The sequence below is a fragment of the Helianthus annuus genome, chromosome 15 (assembly GCF_002127325.2).
Source record: "Helianthus annuus cultivar XRQ/B chromosome 15, HanXRQr2.0-SUNRISE, whole genome shotgun sequence".
Classification (NCBI taxonomy): domain Eukaryota; kingdom Viridiplantae; phylum Streptophyta; class Magnoliopsida; order Asterales; family Asteraceae; genus Helianthus; species Helianthus annuus.
Window position 1 is genome coordinate 35264796 of NC_035447.2, and position 9292 is coordinate 35274087.

Below are 9292 nucleotides of genomic sequence, written 5' to 3' on the forward strand. Positions count from 1 at the left end.
CCTTTGCTGAGGCCCTTGGTGCATGTCATACCATTCGGCCGGAATGATGACCTCGGGCACTACATTCCACGCTCTTTGGGTTATTACGGGAACCAAAGGCGGGGAGGCGAGAAGGTTTAACCTCTGGTGCAGGAGGTTCACTTCTCGAAGACAGCCTTCCAACCCCACCGTCAGATGATTAATACGGTCCACTAACGCTTCTTCTACTCCCGTCATCTCGTCTATGGCTTCCCTTAAGGCGTAAACGTAGTTTACTAGGGAGTCTTCTGCCGTAGACGACCTTCTCCCATTTCAGTTATTTCTTGAAGATGATCCGCTAGTTCTGCTGGCCATTTTCTGTGAAAGAAACCGAAGATAACTAAATTTTTGCAAAACAGCACCTCGAACACGGCCCCGTGCTCACTGAGCACGGCCCCGTGTCCAGTTGTCTGCAGGATTTTTGGCTAAGGATTCTTGGGTTTTAAATTATTTTCACATCTTTTAACTGTGGTTTAAGCTTAGATAATTTAAAACAAAGTTATAAAATCAACTTTAAACAAGAATCCGTAGCAAATAATCTTACAAACTTTTCATAGAAGGTTGGAATCATGGGGTTTCCAAGCTTCCATGGAGGAGATGTTTGAAAAATTTTGAAAGAAGGGGAAATGAACAAAAGTGGAAGGGACAAGATGGTCCTTGGGAACCTTCTTTTAGCACTTACCTAGGATGGTATATGTGAAGATCCCAGGAATCTCTGTCTAGTGAAGTGGTCAAAAATGAGCAGGAATCAGGCTGCATTTAAAGAAAACGACAGTACGCTGGACACGGCCCCGTGTCCGCTGGGCACGGCCCCGTGTGCAGAGAAAATCCTGACATATTTTGTCCGTATTCTGACAAAATCAGCAGAGAATCTTCTGGGTGAGCACGGGGTCGTGTTGACCGGACACGGCCCCGTGTCGGGAGGTTGTTTTATGGAATTTTGTTGCTCCTAAGGATTTTATTTATATCGGGTGGTTCTTGATTTGTTGGAACAACCCCAAAGTGCCTAAGATACCTTAATTGTCCTATACTAAGGCGAGAACGCAAGAGGTTATCGGTGAGGGTAATTCCTATTTTCATTCTAGGTGGACAAGTCCAACCCTTTCCCGGGCTCTCGTTAAAGAAGGTGTATGCCGAATCGCTCAGGTCTATGTATGCATCGAACGAAGTCGATGGAGAGTCCTTCACGGCACAATCGGCACAGGGACGACTATCGTCCAAGTCTTTTCTAGGTATGAAGGTATTTTTGGGAGCAACGAGGTTGTCGGAATGCGGTTCCAACATCTCCTCATGGTCATCGAGGGAGAGATAGTGCTTATTTTTACTTTCGCCCCTCTTAAGGTTACAAGGAATCGGTGGGTCTATATAGTGGGGCCTATAATTTAGAAAATAACATTTTAATTCTTCATGTTCGCCTCCACATAATTGACACCACATACCATAAGAGTGCCGAAAGTAAAAAGAATTACTATTACTCATGGTTGTGTCAGAAATTACCAACCGCCGGGATCTAACGGTTCTGTTTTCAGTAAGAGAATCTTGGGCACGGGGGCGTGTTGAGTGGACACGGCCCCGTGTTCAGCTTACTGTCTGACTTAAAACAGGATTGCCAGTTCCAATGATTGAGCACGGGGGCGTGTTCAACGGGCAAGGCCCGTGCTGAGCTTTACAGAAGCTGAAAAACTAAGAAAATCCTAAAAATTGAAAAAGAAAAATAAAAATATGATTAGGCCGTTGATTCCTAACTTTCTTAAAATCCTTGTGTCCCCGGCAACGGCGCCAAAAACTTGATGTGTGTTGGTGTATATATAATTTATATGTATAATTAAGCCCTTTTTACACCTTTAGCCAAGTTTTAAATTTATAAAAACACGATATTCACTAACACTAAACACACATATGGGCAAGTGCACCCATCGTGGACGTAGTATAGTGATGGTAAGATACCGAGGTCGTCCAAGGACACAAGAGCTTTTAATACCGGTTTATCCTCAACGTCTAATCAAATCAAAAAGTGAGAAAAATGTTTTTAAACTAAGAAAATAAAAACTAACTAAATGCTGAAAAATAAAATAAAATAAAAACAGATAGACAAGATGAATCACTTGGATCCGACTCGTGTATTAGTATAACCTTTGATTATTTTCGCACTCTACGATGGACAATGGATGATGGTGGTGGATGATGGTGTTATGGTGGTGGTGGGTGGTGGATGAAGTGTGAGAGAGGTGGTGTGCCAAGGGATGAGATGGAATGAAACCAAGCACTCCTATTTATAGGCTGAACAGAAGGCTGGGCACTTGGATCCCGAGACGACTCACACACTCTACGATGGACAAGGGATGATGGTGGTGGATGATGGTGTTATGGTGGTGGTGGGTGGTGGATGAAGTGTGAGAGAGGTGGTGTGCCAAGGGATGAGATGGAATGAAACCAAGCACTCCTATTTATAGGCTGAACAGAAGGCTGGGCACGGCCCCGTGTCCGCTGGACACGCCCCCGTGCCCGTCTGACACTCTCTCTCCTCATTAATTGTAATTCGCAATTACAATTAATGCGCCTGCTGTACTTTCACCACGCCCCCGTGCTCACTGGACACGGCCCCGTGGTGGGCAATAGAAGCTTCTACAAGTTTGTCTTTTATGCTGCTTCTTGGGCACGGCTCCGTGCTGGCTGAGCACGGGGCGTGTTCAGGCTTCTGTTTTCTCTTCTTTGCTTTGGAGGATGCCGTTGAGGGTCCGGGCAGTCTACTTTTATTCCTTTCCTTGTATTTATGCTAGAATTAGTTGTCTTTTTTGCTTCTTTTGTGAATTTGAGCTCATTTCATCCTGAAAATACAAAAGGAAGACAAAAACACTCTTTTTCCAACATTAGTACTTAAAAAGGGTTAGTTTTATGCCTTAATTGATGTGATTTATATGTTGCATTTTACACACATCAGACCGCTAAAATGAAAACCACCTCCAGTTGTAAGGACCGAGAGAACCACTTTCTAACCACTAGATTAACAAGATGGATGGATGAGATTAAAAGTAGTTAATATTAATATTAATAGTTTTTGTCTTATTATGTCTTTAATATTTTAATTAAAAAGGGTAGTTTAGTAAAATTACTTTTTTTGTCTTTTAGTATTTATTATTTTTTTAATACTTTTTTGTTTTATTATATTATTTTTTATTTTTTAAAAAGAATTTTTTTTATTAAGAACCATTTTTAAATTCAGATTTTTTAACAAGATAATTTATTTTGCGCGCCGGTTTTTCAACGCCGTTTTTACGCCCGGCTTTTTTACGCGCCGTTTTTAACGCGTCGTTTTTGCACGCCGTTTTTTACGCTCGGCTTTTTCAAGCGGCGTTTTTTTAAAGCGCCGTTTTTTACGTCCTGTTTTAACGCGGCGTTTTTTACGTCTCGTTTTTTTCGCGACGTTTTTATGCCCCGTATTCACGCCCCTTGTTTAGGCGCCGTTTTATCATACGGTTTTTCAGGTTAAACTTTTTACGTTTCACGCATCGTTTTTTAACGCGTTATTTTTGCACGTCGTTTTCTACGCTCCGCTTTTTCAAGAGTCGTTTTTTTAACGCGTCGTTTTTTACGTCTCGTTTTAACGCGGTGTTTTTTTCGCGGCGTTTTTATGCCCTGTATTCACACGCTTTGTTTAGGCGTCGTTTTACCACGGTTTTTTACGTTTTACAATTTACGTAGAAAAAGTTTTACGTTTTAACGTTATATAGTTTTTACATAAAAGTTTACGTTTTACGTTAAACGTTTTAAACTTTTTACGTTTTACATTTTACCTTAAACTTTTTACGTTTTACGTTTTACTTTTTACGTTTTACGTTTTACGTTAAACTTTTTACGTTTTACGTTTTACGTGAAACTTTTTACGTTTTACATTAAACTTTTTACGTTTTACGTTTTAGGTTAAACTTTTTACGTTTTGCGTTTTACGTTAAACTTTTTACTTTTTACGTTAAACTTTTTACGTTTTACGTTTTATGTTAAACTATTTACGTTTTACATTTTTACGGAAAACGGACAAAGTTTCATCTGTTTTTGGAATAAGCCGACTAATCAAGTTGTCGTTATCTTTTCAAAACTCGACAATATAAACACAATATATAAAATTTCTATCAAAATGCTAAATGGAACAAGTCACTAAAGTATCGGTTCGAGCTCGGTGTGCGTTAACTAAATAAAATCTAAACTAACGTAATAATAACTCGCTACCGAAGAGCCGAAGCTTGACCCGAACAACTCTGAATCCGACCCGGTTTGACTGAGCCACCGACCTGAAGCTTCCGAACCGGGTTGAACCAAACCCGCACCCACTGACCCGAAACTCGACCCACGGCTGACCCGAACAAAAACTCAAACCATACTTGAGTCTGGCCCGAAACAATCACATTCCACCACCAGATTTCAGTCAACGACAATAAACCCATCAAGACGAAAACATTAAATGTTAATAAAAACAAGAGAGTTAATCAAGAAAAAGAAAACCATAAAAAACAGATGAATTTGATTCATGTATTCATTGTGAACCATGAAACATAACTACTCTGTCACAGAAAACAAAATTCAACAGCATTTGAATTTAAAAAAAAAAGTAGAACTAACAGATCTACTGATCTGCAATAGAAATAAGTGAGGGTGATTACCGGACTGAAACTTGTTGTCGTCGCTGACCGGATCGGAGCTCCGACCTACCCCCACCTTTACCGTCATCGTCCAAACACCACCACCTTTTCTCTCATCGAATCTCTCTCTCTTTGTGCTAATTGGCCTCCACCGTCTTTATCTCTCTCTCCGATCTCCTTCTTCGATTCCCCTTCTCTCTCATCGAAGGGATGGTGGCCATGGCGGTTCGTTTTCAGGCGATGGTGGCCGGACACCACCGCGGCTGTCGCAAAGACTCCCACCAACCACCGCCCCACCACCGCCTTCCACCTCTGCACAACTCCCACCAACCACCTCCCACACCACCGTCTTCCGACCAACCACCTCGCACACCCGACTTCTGCCACCGACCAACCACCTGATTTGTGGTTTCTTGAAGATGATTACATTAAAGATGAAGCTGGTGAACAATTTCAAGATAGAGAGAGATGAAAGATGAGGGGATTCAAGAGAGGGAGAGATATGAGTGATTAAAGATGAGCTGGTGATCAATTTTCAAGAGAGAGAAAGTTGTGATGTTTTAAAACAAACAGACAAGGAAAGATGATAGAGACAGAGATATATATGGCAGAGGATGGAAATCACTATAACACCCTTTAGATTTTAAAATAGTCCTGCATATGTGTCATTGTCTGATTGGCTGAGAGTGGTTCTTGTGGTTCTTACAACTGGAGGTGTTTTTCATTTTAGCGCTCCCCTATATATATATATATATAAAATGAAAAACACGTCCAGTTGTAAGAACCACAAGAACCACTGTCAGCCAATCAGACAATGACACATATGCATGACTATTTTAAAATCTAAAGGGTATTATAGTGATTTCCATCCTCTGCCATATATATATATATATATATATATATATATATATATAGAGGCAGGTTAACGTACAAATGCCCTTATCGTACATTACGTACGCTACAATCTCAGTCGTCCGATCATCTTCCCGTATTGAATTCGCATGTTGTTTTTTTGTAACAATTTCGCATGTTGGTTTTTTAACATGCGATTTCATCAAAATTACCAAATGCGAAATTGTTACAAAAAAACAACATGCTATTTCATCAAAATTATCACATGCGAAATTGGTACAAAAAACAACATGCGAATTCATCAAAAATTATCACATGCGAAATTGTTATAAAAAAACAACATGCTATTTCATCAAAATTATCACATGCGAAATTGGTACAAAAAAACAACATACGAATTATCAGGACCAGGGTCTCCATCCAACGGCGCTGCCTCATGTTCAACTCCTTCTGGTTGAACAGGTGCTGGAGGCTTTTGTGATCAGAATAAATCACAAATTTAATACCATAAAGGTAGTGCCTCCACAGCTTCAGTGCAAATACAACGGCACCCAACTCCAAATCATGGGTGGTGTAATTCTTTTCGTGCACCTTTAATTGCCTTGAAGCATAGGCAATCACCTTGCCCTTCTGCATAAGCACACACCCCATGCACGTGTGTGATGCATCGCAGTAAACTACGAATTCATCAGTACCTTCAGGTAATGTCAACACAGGTGCGTTGCTCAGCTTTTGCTTCAGGATTTCGAAGGACTCTTGCTGCTTTGGGCCCCAAATGTACTTTTCTTTCTTCTTGGTCAAGGAAGTCAAGGGCGCAGCAATCCTTGAAAAATTTTCAATAAACCTCCGGTAGTATCCTGCTAACCCCAGGAAACTACGAATTTCGGTAGGCGTCTTTGGCTCTTGCCAGTTCATGACCGCCTCTACCTTAGCGGGATCCACTTGGATACCACGCTCGCTCACAACGTGACCTAAAAATTGAACCTCTCGCAGCCAGAATTCACATTTCGAGAATTTGGCGTAGAGTTTCTCACGCTGTAGTAATTCGAGAATGCAACGGAGGTGCTTCTCGTGGTCAGCTTGATTCTTGGAATATATAAGGATATCGTCGATGAAGACGATGACGAATTTGTCCAAATACGGCTTGCAGACGCGATTCATGAGATCCATGAACGCAGCCGGTGCATTTGTGAGCCCAAAAGGCATCACTAGGAACTCGTAATGACCATAGCGAGTCCCAAATGCTGTCTTATGTACATCCTCATCTCTGACCCTTAGTTGATGATAGCCCGACCTTAAGTCGATCTTCGAGAAGTAACTCGCTCCTTGCAGCTGATCGAACAGATCGTCAATCCGTGGCAAAGGATATCTATTCTTTATGGTAACTTTGTTCAGCTCACGGTAATCAATGCACAACCGCATTGATCCGTCCTTCTTCTTTACAAACAGGACAGGAGCTCCCCAGGGAGATGAACTAGGTCTGATAAAACCTTTTGCCAGCAGTTCATCCAACTGGGTCCTCAGTTCATTCATTTCCGTCGGAGCTAATCTGTAAGGTGCTCTTGCTATCGGAGCCGCTCCAGGAATGATGTCTATTCTGAACTCCACTTGTCTATCTGGTGGCAAACCAGGTAGTTCTTCGGGAAAAACCTCGGGATATTCAGAAATGACAGGAAGATCCTCGATCTTCGGCTTAGGTTCTTCTATTATCACCTGAGCCATGTAAATTACACAGCCTCTGTTCAAACACCTTGAAGCTTTCAGCATAGATACGTCTTCGGGCAACCCGTACTGCGTATCTCCTCGAATGGTAAGCGATTCACCACTCGGAGTCTTTAGCACTATATGCCTCTTGCCGCAAATGATTTGGGCCTGATTACGGGATAACCAGTCCATGCCTAGCACAATGTCAAAACCCGCTAATTTGAAGGGAAGTAGAGATAAAGGAAAAGAATGGTTCTTAATGGACATTTCACATCCTTCTAGAACAGTAGAGGCGGTTTCTATCGTGCCGTCTGCTAACTCTACTTCGTATTTCACGTCAAGGGTTTTGATAGGCATATTTAGTAGTTGGCAAAATTTCTGGTCTACAAAGGATTTATCAGCGCCAGAATCGAATAGTACTCTTGCAAATATATTATTTACGAGAAAAGTACCTGTAAGCACGTTGTCGTTCTGGACCGCTTCCTTTGCATCCATGCGAAAAACTCTCGCATTTGACTTCTTTGTTTCTTCCGCCTTCTTGGCATACTTAGGGCAGTTACTCTTGATGTGCCCTTTTTCATTACAACCATAGCAGGTTGCATCCTTGATTTTCTTGCACTCCACGGTCTTATGATCCTTGGACTTGCATAGTCCACAGGAAGGAGTCTTTGATTGCGACTGTGAGTTTGATGCAAATCTGCATTTCCCAGAGTGGGGTTTCTTGCAGATCTTGCAGTTGGGCCTTTCACCAGTTTGCCCATCCTTCTTTGCCTCCGACCCTCTTTTGCCTTCACCGCTTCCACGGTGCTTCTTCCCTGATCTTCGTGAGGTATCATCCTCACGTTTTCTCTTCTCAGCCTCCTTGTTCCTTAGTGTCCTCAGACGGACCGCGTCTAAGGTAAGAGACAAGGAAAGGTCAGTAACTGACCTGAAGGTCGTCGGCCGAGAGGCCTTTACACTCGCCTTTATTGCGGGCTCCAAGCCCCCAATAAAACGGGCGATTCTTCGAGGTTCTGGGGTCACAAGGTACGGGACCAGACGAGACATTGTATTGAAACTCGTCAAATATGCCTGGCAGTCCAGGTTCGTCATCACCAGTGACACAAAGTCAGCCTCGATCTTCTCAACCTCATGCTGAGGGCAGTAGTTTTCCTTAATGAGAGCAATAAATTCCTCCCATGTCATTTTGTACAAAGCAGACTTACCAGATGCCTGCACCAACGCCCTCCACCATGCCAGGGCCTCGCCCTTAAATGACTGGGACACATATTTCACCACATCCCTCGCTGCACACCCGCTGATGTCCACAATAGTGTCCATCTCATCTAGCCAGGTGATACAATCAACAGCACCTTTCTCCCCTGTAAATTCCCGGGGCTTACACGATACAAAGTATTTGTAGGTGCAACCCTTAGCATTTGATGCATCAGTATATTCTCTATCGCGATGGACGCTGTTCTCAGTGGACGAGTGTTTGTCGTCATCTTTCTTGGGTTGAGAGGGTGGTTTGGAGTGTGTCTTTGGTTTAGAGGGTGGTTTTGACACGGTTCTGCCTTGGGACTCAGTATATTGACGATCAAGAGCTGCCTGAACAGCATTGTCAATCAGAGCCTTCAGTTGTGCGCCTGTCAGATGCACTGGCGCATTGTCGTATTCGTCATCATTAGTATGGCTATTCTCTCCATTGGGATCCGCCATTGTAACTTGAATCTGTTACAGAAGATAACAAAATTTTATTCAGGAGATTATTATATAATTGTCTTTTATGACAATTTGTCAACCATGGTACAGAGACCATATTTGGTTAACTTATTACTTCATTACATATTAGGATTTGAATATATCCTATTTCAGCTATATAAATAGTACTGGCGGCATAAAGCCTAATCACGAGGATGTTTTATAATTTTAGCCGAGATTTCTGAGAATCAAAGGCATAGAGATTTGAACCGTAGTTATTTTATCTCTTTCTGACAGAGAGTCATAGACTACCACTGCCTTTTGTCTTTATAAGACAATTATTACGGCCCATAGGCACTACACCTCTAATGGATGTTTTTAATATGGTTGGCCCGTAGGCA

At 42.1% G+C, this 9292-nt stretch overlaps 1 long non-coding RNA gene across 1 annotated transcript; it reads right to left on the reverse strand.

Annotated features, from left to right (window-relative positions):
• Positions 1–4124: 4124 nt before the first annotated feature.
• LOC110928142 lies at positions 4125–5214 on the reverse strand. The gene is made up of 2 exons (XR_002586167.2): positions 4677–5214; positions 4125–4403 (listed from the first exon to the last, which is right to left on the reverse strand). It is a non-coding gene; the product is annotated as an uncharacterized LOC110928142 (long non-coding RNA).
• Positions 5215–9292: the final 4078 nt, after the last annotated feature.